This window comes from Pyrus communis, chromosome 15, assembly GCF_041283825.1.
Source record: "Pyrus communis isolate YQ-2024b chromosome 15, ASM4128382v1, whole genome shotgun sequence".
Classification (NCBI taxonomy): Eukaryota; Viridiplantae; Streptophyta; class Magnoliopsida; order Rosales; family Rosaceae; genus Pyrus; species Pyrus communis.
This window is the reverse complement of record NC_142579.1, coordinates 26,885,293-26,898,459: the sequence shown is the minus strand read 5'-3', so window position 1 is coordinate 26,898,459 and position 13,167 is coordinate 26,885,293.

Sequence of the window (13,167 nt, the reverse complement as noted above, 5' to 3'; positions counted from 1 at the left end):
ATGATTCTAGCCTGTGCCATCTGAAGATATAAGGTCATCTCCAACTGAAGGGTTCAGAGGGTCAGAGGGCAGAAAATAGCCCGAAAACCGTCTCCAACAGAGGGCTAAGCCAGAGGACTGTGGAATCTGAGAAGGCCCCACAGAATCGGAGGGGGCTGGAAGGCTGGCCAGAAAAATCATCTTTTCTGTCAGTTAAAACCGACAGGAATGCTTAAGAAAAAAATTCAAATACAACGGCTAGCTGACGTCAGCTAGCCGTTGCATTTGTTTTTTTTTTTTTTTTACAGTTTTATTATTATTTTTATTTACAAAATTTTTCCTATAACTTCTATTTTTCATATATATTTTTTTAAATTCCATTTTTTTCCTATAACTTTTATTTTACAAAATTTGTTTCATATTTTTTTTAAATTCCATTTTTTCCTATAACTTCTATTTCACAAAATTTGTTTTATTTTATTTTAAATTCTATTTTTATCCTATAACTTCTATTTCACAAAATTTGTTTCATATTTTTTTTAAATTATATATTTTTTTTCCTATAACTTCTATTTTACAAAATTTGTTTCATATATTTTTTTTAAATTATATTTTTTTCCTATAACTTCCTAAGCCATTATACAACATTAAATTAAATTAAGTAATAAATTATGCTGACGTCACTTAGCCGTTGGATTTGAATTTAAGTTGTAGTTTTTAAATAATAAATTATGTTTATCCCTATGGCCCTTTGGCCCTCAGTTGGAGATGGTTTTTTATGACTGGGCTAAAACAAGCCCTCTGGCCCTCGGTTAGAGACGGAGGCAAATATGACCCTATAATGTTTATTAAAATATTAATATCTTTGACGATCATGGAGGGCCAGAGGGCTAAAACGAGCCCTCTGGCCAGCCCTCGGTTGAAGATGGCCTAAGCGGTCCTGGCAGTACTGTAGTGCATGCTTGTTTAGTTACAATAATTTAGATACTACAGTGAGAGCGAGTTCTAGATTCTAGAAAATAATCAGTTCAGTGGGGTATCTCCCATGGACCAAACAAGTACGTGGTTTCATCTCCTTGTTTGTTGATCGAAATGTTAATTACTAATTGCTATCAAAAGTTCGTATCTAACAACAACTCATCATCAAAGGTGTTTTTTGAAAGATACCTTGATCTTTGAGAGATTTTTATGGTCTAATTTGAACTACTACTCCAAGAGCACTCATCCATAAACCGGTTACTGGTACAAATAACATAAAGAAATGTAACCAACGTTTATTGGAAAAAACAACCCCAAAGATTTGGGCCAGAAACCTTGATTTAATTAAAATCACGATCGTATCCCACTAAATCCTTTTAGTTATTTATAGGTTTTTTGCAACTGATGAAACTGGTTTTCCAGAATCATTCATTATAATTAAATATATAGTGTGGTGAAAAAAGAAAATTGATCGGATTATTTAATAGTGTCTTTCCTTGACATGTTATATCATCATAGTCGAATATGATTTCAGTATTTGATCAATATATATATGTTTAGGGAAACTTAATTCCAATACTTAATTCCTAAACCCTAAACTCTAATCTTTATATTTTTTTTTCTTCAATATATTCACAATAATGTTTTTATCGTGATGGCAATGTTAGTGTATAAGTAATATTGTTGTTTTAATTAAACAAATAAAAAAAATAAAAATTCCAATACTTGATCAAAAAAGACTTCCTCAATTCAATGATTAATTTCAGCATATTAATTTTGTGTGTCTAAATAGCATTATTATTGTCACTTAATATTACAGTCTAATGATTTTCCTTTTCACTTGTAAGTGAGAGGTCTTAGGTTCGATTCTCACCAAATGTGAATTCGTACCACATTATTGCTAGCCTATTTTGAGACTAACCCACCCCTTCCATCTTAGTGTAGATATATAATATCGTTTGTTCAAAAAAAAAAAAATAGCATTATTATTTTCTTATTCATTTGAAGTTCGAACAACTTGATAGTGTGGAGCAACATTGCAGGCGTATAAGTTAAAAAGGCCGCACAGCGCGCGGGGTCTCTGTGTGTTGAAACTTGATCACTTTGATGCAAAATCATGAGTAATAAAACATGTTGCACGTGTGATGAGGCTAAAAACAGATGGAAATCATATATTCTTCTATTTCTGTAATTTTCTTACAGGGAGAAAGGTGAGATAAGGCTATATGATTATTAGAGTTATATCATGTGCTGAAAGAGTACAAATGAAAAAATATACAAGAAAAAAAAAAAATATATATATATATACACACACACACACGCAAGCAAAAAAGTTAACTTTTTCAACCATTTTTGTTTCCTGCAGGAGAAAGTGAATTATGAACACACCACTTGGCACAAGTTAGAGTTTGGTGGCTGAGTTTATGATACTCAAATGCATTCGTTTGGCCAAGGAGAATAGGTGATTGGCTTTTTGCTCTTAAAAATAGTTCACGTTTTATAATTATGAGAATGTAAAAAATATGTTTTACATAGAAAACATATGAAATTTTGTGTGTTTATAAGAAGTTGGCCTTTCTTCTTATATTGGCCTTGGTTTTACGGTGACCTTCTTGAATTATACAGTACAGTAGAAGAGGCGGCAAACTGGTTTGATCTGTCAGAGGGTAATAGGTAAATGTGAAAGAAAGAAAGGGGGAATTGGGGAAACTAAAAATCCGAAGGGCAAGCTTACAAACCATTATCAGCTCTGAATCAGCTTGAGGCTGAGAGCTGTGGCTTCTGAATAAAATGAAGTGGAGGGTAGTGAATTGTGATATGGACGTGCAGTCCACGTAGGACGGTGATGGTCGGCCGTGGCCTCCAATCATACGGCGGACCGCATCATTGAACACTCTCTGGTCCCCGCCATAACATGGCTTTTCCCTCCCTATACATAACATCACCCTTTGAATAGGTTCTTAGAGCATCTCCAATAACACTAATTAATTTTTTTATTATTGTAGGTGGTCAAATAATTTAAATGTTAATTTGACTAGCCACCACTTTCAACGATACTAATTATTTTAGCTTAAGTTAAAAAAATTTGTATGACTTCTATACTAAACTTAACAACTCAAGCCCTTTTTCTTCTCTTCAAGTCCACAATGCAATTTTACAGTTTTTAATGTATAGCAAAAATTTACCTCTCTCTCCTCCTAACTAAACTTAGCCGGTTAGTGTTCACAAAGTTAAAATAGCTAGCTAGTGATTTAGCTAGTATGTTTAAGCTTGGTGTTTCTGCATTTTTTTGGTTGAAGTAGCCAAAAAACCTTATTAAGCAAAGCTGTTGGAGATGCCCTTACTAGCTAGATGGGGCGGGGAGCGAACATAACAATCTCTTTCTACATCTCGTGGTTGCATGACCAAACTGTTTGATACGCGCATATGGTTGATAACTATTGATAGTCATTTATATTATTTGGGATACCACACGCCACAGTTGCAATATGGTCACTAGAAATTAGTGTATTTAATACACCTAGTTTACAAGGTATTGCATACAATGAGAATGTCATTGTGACATTATCTAAAACTAGCCAATTGCCATTACCATGTTGAATAGTTAAAGCACGTAATTGTACGTGACTTTGGAACTACTACAATTACATCCTGACATAAGTAAATTTTTCTCGTAGTTTATACATGACCTTTCTTATAATTTCTACTTTACTATCATAAAATTTTATAATTATCAGCTTTTAGTACTCAAGTTTTTATGTCTTACTTTCTTACTCAAACATTTGACTTTCTACCATTTTCATACATATCCGTTAATCTATTTGTTAAATCTTTCATTAACCTATGACAAGACATGCCTTTGCGCCATTGAAATGTTTATTTTGGGTGAGACAACTTGGGTAGTAAAGTAAAAAGTTTGGGAGACTGAAGGTTTGTCACGTCAGCAGTTAAATAGAAGACTTAACAAATTTACAAAAGTGGTAGATAAATAAAAAATCAATAAAAAGAGACTATAGAAACTTAAAAAAAATAAAAGCTGAAAATTAAGAAAGTTCAAAATAGTAATATAAAAATTACTCACTTTCCAACAAAGAGTTAGGCCATTAGATCATTTACCAATATAAAACAACGTTTTTAGATTATAATTAGAGAGGAATAACTAGAGTCAGATATTGAATAAATTGCCCTCTCTCTCTAGAACTAAGAAAGTGTGCTGCTGAGGTTAAACATGATTTAACCAAAAGTTGCAACACAAAAATGAAAAAGAGGGCTGTGCAGAAAATGTTATTGTTAGGCTTAGCGTAACCAGCAAAAGGAGATTCTTGGGGGGGTCCTATTAGGATCCTACAGACCTTTTTGACATCGACCACCCTCCAAACCTTCTTTCTCAAATCTCAATCTCAGAATTACACCTTACCCTTTACAAATTATGTTTTGAAATTATGTCTTCTTTTTAATATATGGTTTTCATGGCGGTTGGTGAAGAGAAATGACCATGATTAATTTTGTCGATTAATAATTAATTACTAATTATCCATAACAAGTAGTACACACTTTACCATCACTCCCTCTTTATCTAAGGTGTGAAGCACAAGGTTCTTTCAGGGACATGGATGATCATTGCATTTGTTGTAGCAACTAACTCTAAATTAACATTTTATTCACAAATATATTACTTCTAGACTCTAGGACCATAGAGAATTAGGGATTGGATTATAAAGACCAATTGTTAGAGCCTAATTGATGGAATTTGTTTGAACCTAATTTCTAGCCTATTTGTGAGTGGAAAAAGTTGAATTAAAACTTGTATTTTGTCATTTATATGAGGTGATGATTGATCATAATGCAAATTAGAGTGGATATATCCTGTGGCTAATTTATATAAGCATATATATGATATATCCTGGAAATATTGCAGTTATGTTGGTTTGTTATTGGAATTATTATCATAAAAAGATAGAGAAGAGTGTCGGAGGTTGAACCCAAACCACTCATGGTGTGTGTGTAAATGAAGTAACAATGAAACAGACTGAAAAAAGGGGAAAAAGAGCACAAAGCAATTCATGTGCAATTGAATTGGTAGCAACTTATGAGAAATGGTATTGGCACATGTGCTACTAAGTGTAATATTTGAATTGGTTCACTCTAGACGACATCCTTTTCCCTTTTCTTTTCCCTTATTCAATAAATGTCTACATGGGATTTGAACCTTAAACTTGTTCTAGTAACACTCAATATATATAGATGTCACATTCGCATGTAAGATTTAAACTTAGAATCTCTTTCAACTGTGTGAGGGTATGCTGATATATTGATAAAGAGGTTATCATCTTGAACAAGAACTCTCTAGAGGTATGGAAATGGGGGCATATGGGCCATTGATTGAGAAAGGATTCGAATAGATGCATGCCATGATGTGCAATGGGTTAGCTGAGGGGTCCTCTACAAGCAGCATGAGCAGCATATATAGTTGTGTTAGTGAGAGCTTTCTAAGGTTTCAGTGGAATGTCCAAGTCGAATCGATGATGATGATGATGGCGGTAATGATAACGAGTTGATCGAATTGACTTGTTAGATCTGTTGCTTGTGTTGCACAGACATACCTCTTCTAGTTCTTGATACATTTTGGCCCTGATTAGACATGTTGGTTTGTGCTTGTTTTTGTCAAAAAAGTCTAATACATTCTTCGTCTCTAGCTCTTACCTCTTTTTCTTTTAGAAAACTTTTTTTTCAGTCACATTATTTTCTACAGATAAATGAAAACTGTAGTAAATGTTAGTGTGTAAATTGTGATCTAATGTGGCAGTTGTAATTCTGGCTCATATTGCTAGAATAATTATCTAAGTGCTGATTTGGTTGTATCTTTTTTATTTGAGTCTCATAGGTCTTAAGTAATTAAGGTGTCATGTGTCTACATCTCATAGGGTGTAAGATGGAAGGCTAAAATTGCCTTGATGTATTTTGAACACTGCCAAAAGTGTATAACCATTAGAAGTAAAGTGTTATTCCTTCACTCTCTCTCTAGTGCATGTCATGGTGAATGTGTGAAAATCTTAGAGTCATATTCTATGTTGCTCTCTCTCTTATCTCTATCATCATCTTTCATTTTGTATTGAGAATTAATGTAAATTCTCTGTGAATCTGTGAAGTCATAGCTCACAGTGTACCATTTTCAGCTTACTCTAACATGGCCTCAGAGCCAGGTTGGGTCTGAAATCTCTCGACGTCAATTCTGTGAGTGGTAATGAGTTCATTCTTGCAACATCTCGTTTCAGAGAAACTAGTGAGACAGAGGTGTGATCTTAGTCTAACATGGCTGGGTCTGGCGAAGGGGAGCTTCGAGCTCCGATATTTAACGAAAAGAACTTCGATTTCTGGCAAATTCGAATGAAGATGATTTTTCGATGTCACGAGTTATGGAGTATTGTTGAGACGACTTTACTTCTCAAACGAAGATGGAGGAAGAGATAACAGAGGTGGAGATGAAGATGCATAGTGAAAATTTGGTCAAGGATGCAAGGGCTCTTGGAATCATTCAAGGAGCTGTATCAGATTAGATTTTTCCACACATTGCAACTCTAGAAACTGCAAAAGCAGAATGAGATATTATGAAGCAAGAGTTCATAGGAGACAAATAAGTACGATATGTGAAATTACAGGTCTTCGTCATGATTTTAAGTATACTCGTATGAGTAAAGGTGAGTCTCTAGCTACATATTTGGCTAGGTTGTTTGATTTGATAAATCAGATGATGAGTTATGGAGAAGATCTTAGTAATCAGAGAATTGTGTAAAAGTTATTGATCAGTTTACCTAAAACATATGATAGTATAGCTTCTGTTATAGAGAATACTAAAGATATTGAAGTAATTGATGCTCAAGATGTGCTTGCTATATTGAAAAGGTATGAACTGAGGCTAACTAGACATGGAGAAAGTAGTACTGAGCGTGCATTTTCTAGTTTGAATATCTCACCTAAGAATGGTAAATTTGGTAATCAAAATGTCAATGCTGGTGGAACAAAATTTCACAAGAATTTCAAGTTCAAAGGGAAGCAGTGGAATAACAAGTTCACTTCAGGTGTAAGAAATGAAACTAGCAACATTGGTGGTGCTTGCAAATACTATGATAAAGTCCATTATAGAGAGTGTTGGCTGAAAGGGAAGATCAAATGTCATAAGTGTGGCAAGCTTGGCCATATTGCCAGGGTCTGTAATCTCAATAAGAATGTTCAGTAAGGGAATTTTTGCAAACAAAGTGGAGGAACCTGGAAATCATTTTCTTGTTAAACAAACAAATGAAGTGAAAACTGTAAGTGAAATTTGGTATACATATAGTGGTGGATGTAGCAATCGTATGACCTCCAGAGAGGATCTGCTTGTGGATATTGACAGAAGTATTAAAGCAAGTGCAAGTTGGCACATGAGTTCTAGTTAATGTGAAAGGCAAAGAAACTTTTGTTATTGACACTGAGAAGGGAAAAAGGTATATAAGAGAAGTCATGCTAGGACGTGGACTTTACTCAGTATTGGATAGATGACTGAACATAAGTATTTTCTTATGTTTGGTGATTACAAGGTGGATATCCTTGATGACAGAACATTGACAAACTTGGTGGTTAGTGTGAAGTAAAAGAGGAACAGGTGTTTTCCACTAGTGTTCAAATTTAGTGATCAATTGGTATTAAAAACTAATGTGCATTAGTGTGCTACAATTTGGCATATAAGGTTTAGACACCTAAATTATAGGAGTCTGAAGTAATTACAGGAACATGATATGGTTCTTGGATTACCTATGATGCATGACAGTGAAGGTGTGTGTTAAGGATGTGCATTGGGAAAGAATCACATGGAGTATTTTCCAAAAGAATTAACTTGAAGAACAAAGATGCCACTGAAGCTAATACACTCAGATGTGTGTGGCCCTATACAAACACCAACAATGAGTGGAAATAGGTACTTCATTACATTCGTTGATGATTACTAAAGGATGTGCTAGATCTATTTCTTGAGACATAATTCAGAAGTCTTCCATGTGTTCAAGAAGTTTAAGGCTATGGTAGAGCTTCAAAGTGGTTATTCTGTGAAGAAATTAAGAACTGATAGGGGAGGAGAATTCATTTCAAATGACTTTGAAAAGTTTTGTGAATCTTTTGGATTAAAGAGGCAGCTCACTATTGCATATTCTCCATAACAGAATGGAGTTGCAGAAAGGAAAAATAGAACTATAGTGGAGATGGCTAAATGTATGCTTCATCAGAAAGACATTCCATATAATCTTTGGGGTAAAGCAGTGAACACATCTGTGTATTTACTAAACAGGTGTCCCACAAAAACATTGGAGAATATTACACCCTTTGAGAAGTTTAGTGGAAGAAAACCTGGAATTAAACACCTGACAGTGTTTGGTGCGATGTGTTACTCTCTCATTCTAGGAAATTTGAGGCATAAACTAGAAGAAACTAGTGTCACTAGTATCTTCATTGGATATGGTACTTGTGAGAAAGGATATAAAGTGCTTAATCTTGAAACACAGAAGGTGATACTCTCAAGGGATGTGATCTTTGATGAAAATGGCAAATGGGACTGGGAGAAACATAAAGTCAAGGAAGTGTGCATTCAATTTTCTGCAAATGAATCTATGAAGATGAGTGAAGTTGATGAAGGTTCATATTCCATGGAACATGTTGTATCTGAATGTTCTTAAACCCAAATTGAAGGTTCTCCAGCTATTGTCTCTGGTGAATCAACCAGTTCTGTTTCTATACCTCAGTATGATGATACTCCACTGAGATATAGAAACTGAAGTGAGATTTATGAAAGATGCCATATGTGTATCATTGAACCATAATGCTATAATGAAGCTGCACAGGATAAAGCATGGAAGATGGCAATTGAGGATGAAATATGTATGATTGAGAAGAATCAGACATGGGAATTGGTAAGGAGACCATCTGATAAACCTGTGATTGGGGTAAAATGGGTGTATAAAACAAAGTTGAACTTAGATGGCTCAATTCAAAAGAATAAAGCTAGGCTTGTTGCAAAAGGCTATACACAAAAGCCTGGGATAGATTAGAATGAAACCTTTGTACTTGTTGCAAGGTTAGATACAATAAAGACTCTGATTGCACTGGCTGCAAAGAACAAGTGGAAGCTATTTCAACTGCATGTGAAATCAGCTTTCTTAAATGGTGTACTTAAAGATGAGGTGTATGTAGATCAGTTAGATGGTTTCATTGTGCAAATAGAGGAGGATAAGGTTTACAAACTGCACAAAGCTTTGTATGGTTTGAAATAGGCACCTAGGGCCTGGTATGGAGAGATTGATTCATACTTTGCATATTGTGGTTTCAAAAAGAGTACCAGCGAAGCAACATTGTATACCAAGTGTAGAAGAGACTCAGAGATGATTATTGTCTCCATTTATGTTGATGATATAATCTACACTGGAAGCTATCAAGATTTAATGGATGAATTCAAAGCTAATATGATGCATAAATATGAGATGACTGTTCTGGCACTCTTACATCATTTTCTTGGTATGGGAGTAATGCAAACTGAAGAATGCATTTTCATACACCAGAGAAAGTATGATTCATCTCTGTTGAAGAAATTTGGACTCCAGGATTGTAAACCAGTGAGCACACCATTGGTACCAAGTGATAAATTGAGAAAGGAAGATGAAAGTGGAGTTGCAGATGAAGTTCAGTATAGAAAACTTGTAGGTAGTTTGTTGTATCTGACAACAACTAAACCTGACATAATGTATGATGCATGTTTGTTAGCAAGGTTCATGCACTGTCCTACTAACAAGCATTATGGGACATCAAAAAGGTTCTAAGATATGTTTAGGGGACTCTTGACTTTGGCTTGGAGTACAAGAAAGGAAAAGGAACAATTCTGATAGGATTTTGTGACAGTGGTTGGAGTGGTTCAGAAGAAGACATGAAAAACACATCTGGGTATGCTTTTACCTTTGGCAGTGGAGTTTTCTCTTAGGCTTCAGTCAAGCAACAATGTGTTGCTTTATCCACAACTGGAGCAGAGTATATTAGTGCATCTGAGGCAACAACACAGGTTACTTGGCTAAGGTTTGTTCTAGAAGACTTTGGTGAAGTGCAATATGTTGCAACACCAATGAACTGTGACAATACTTCAGCCATAGCCATCACTAAGAATCCTATTTTTCATCAAAAAACCAATTATATAAACATGAGGTATCATTTCATAAAGAAGGCATTGTAGTAAGGAATGATTGATTTGGTTCACTGTCCTACAAAGGAGCAAGTTGTTGATATCTTTACAAAGGCATTAGCATGAGAGCAATTCACCTATCTCAAAGAACTTCTTGGAGTGAAATCAGTTCACAATTTAAAGAGGGTTGTTAGTGTGTAAATTGTGATCTGATGTGGCAGTTGTAATTCTAGCTCATATTGCTATAATAATTAGCTAAGTGTTGATTTGGTTGTATCTTTCTTATTTGAGTCTTATAGGTCTTAAGTAAGTAAGGTACCATGTGTCTACAGCTCATATGGTGTAAGATGGAAGGCTGAGATTGCCTTGATGTATTTTGAATACTGCCAAAAGTGTATAACCATTAGAAGTATAGTGATATTCCTTCACTTTCTCTCTCTCTAGCGCATGTCATGGTGAATGTGTGAAAATCTCAGAGTCATATTCTCTGTTGCTCTCTCTATCTCTTGTCTCTATAATCATTCGTTCGTTAGAGCTTCATCACTGAATAATGGTGGCTTGACTTTTTGGAGAACTTCTTCGCGTGGGCGGCGTACGTACAAGGTAGTTTACTTGCTTTTTATTGAGAATTCATCTAAATTCTCTGTGAATTTGTGAAGTCATAACTCACAGTGTACCATTTTCAACTTACTCTAACAATAAATGCAAATAAAATAACAATAACAAAAAGAAAATTTAATTTCCTGAAATCATAGCAAAGTTTAGAGGGTTTTCAAATGCTACGGGAAGTGGATTTGTCACCGAGGGGTATGGAAAGCGTCATAGAAATGATTACACTTGACTCACTGCCTCACTGGGAAAGAAATGCGATTGAGATTTTAAATACCACTTTCTAAATTATTTTCCTCATTCCAGTGATGTTTTTATGGCCTTAATTCCTTCATCTAATCTGCAGGTCACACTGGCCCCATTAGGGTTTCTGAAACCCTAGACCTGTAAACATCTTCTGGAAGTTATAAAATGATCGATTTAATCAATTATCATAAAGAGTTCATAATGCTGTTTGGAAATAACAGATAATAGTCAACTTTATTTCAGGGTTGGGAATTAATGTATTTTTCTGCACTACAACAAATTGTTTTGGGCAGAAATATGATGAAAGAGGAAGAGTTTTTTAATGCATATAATCACAATGCATTCAATGTTAAGCATTGCACGGTTGTTTAATCCATCAAACCAGTCATAATTATTTTACTTTAAATTGACTCTTTGAAGAAGCAAGAAGATGAAAATAAAAGGTAATGGTACTTGTGTGCATGAACATATTGGTGGTTTTACTCACTCTTTTTATAATAAACATGAACCTAAGCAACAAACATGTCTAAATACAATTCCCAATTTTTCTTGCAAAGAAACCACAATGGTAAAAAAATTATAATACATGTGAGTCTCATAATGAGTATCACATTATATATTAGCGACTACGATCTCACATATGCACAACTACCTAGCATTCTCTAAAATTTAAAAGTAATGCCACTTTTGATGCGAAACTAACTATTGAGAGAGAGAATAGTGAGTGTAGAGAAAAATAAAAGGGCTTGAGGAATCCTCATGCCTAGTGCCTTTATTTATACTAATCATGATGAATTTTTTTGCCTACAAGTAATACAAAGCCTATTAAGATTTGATCTCCAAATCACATTGCGATTCCTACTTTAAGTTTACACAATCACACCACTTAGTTTTACGGTATAGTGGTATTCCTCTTCACTTGTAAGTGAGAGATCTTAGGTTCAATTCTCGCCAAAGGTGAATTTGAATTTCATCATTACTAACTCATTGTCAGGCTAAGCCCACCCCCTTCCTCCTGAGTGTAGATATATCATTTGTTCGGCAAAAAAAAAAGTGTACACAATCACATTCCAAAAGAAACACACTATCGACAATAATTTTTTTTCTTGGGTTAAACTTTGTTTACTACCCTCATGTTTCATGGTTTTCAACATTTAGTACATCAAGTTTTTTTCATCCCAGAGTCATACCTAAAATGTTAATTTTAGGACAATCTCATACATCTGTTAGTCAAATTGTTAGTTCTCTCGTTAAATGATGACGTGGCTACCATGTGGACAATGACTGAGCGCCACGTGTCATTAAAAAATATTTTAAAAATTAATTAATTTAAAAAAAAAATGAAGAAGAAGAAAAACCCCATCCCTTCTTCCCCCCGCGCCCCTAACCCAGAAGAAGAAGAAGAAGAAGGAAAAAAAAAAACCTAGTCCCGCCCCCAACCCAGAAGAAGAAGAAGAAGGAAAAAAAACCCAGTTCATGGTCTGGGTTCGCGTTTGCGGTCGCGGGGCAGGGGGGAAGGCAGGTGGGTCGCGAAGGGAGGACGAGCTGGGTTTGGGTTGCTGTTTTTTCTTCTTCTTCTGGGTTGCAGATTCGGTTTTTTTTCCCCTTCTTCTTCTTCTTCTTCTGGATTCGGTTTTTTTTTTTTCTTCTTCTTCTTCTTCTTCTTCTTCTTCCTTCTTCTGGGTTGCAGATTCGGTTTTTCTGTTTTTTTTTTCTTCTTCTGGGTTAGGGGCGGGGGGGGGGGGGGGGGTGAAGGGATGGTTTTTTTTTTTAATTAATTATTTTAATATTTTTAATGACACGTGGCGCCCAGTCATTGTCCACATGGCGCCATGTCATCACTTAATGAGAGAACTAACAGTTTGACTAACGGATGTATGAGACTGTCCCAAAATTAACACTTTAGGTATGACTCTGGGATGAAAAAAACTTGATGTACTAAATGTTGAAAACCATGAAACATGAGGGTAGTAAACAGAGTTTAACCTTTTTTTCTTTCTTTTCTTTTTTCACTTAGTCTCTTAAATGATTAAAGATAGGATTAAGTACCCAAAATTCCCAAGTCATTCTAAATTGGTCTCAACTTTTTAAACAATCCAAACAAGTACACTTATTAAAAAGTAAGCCCTAATGAATTTGACAGAAAATTAATTGGAGCT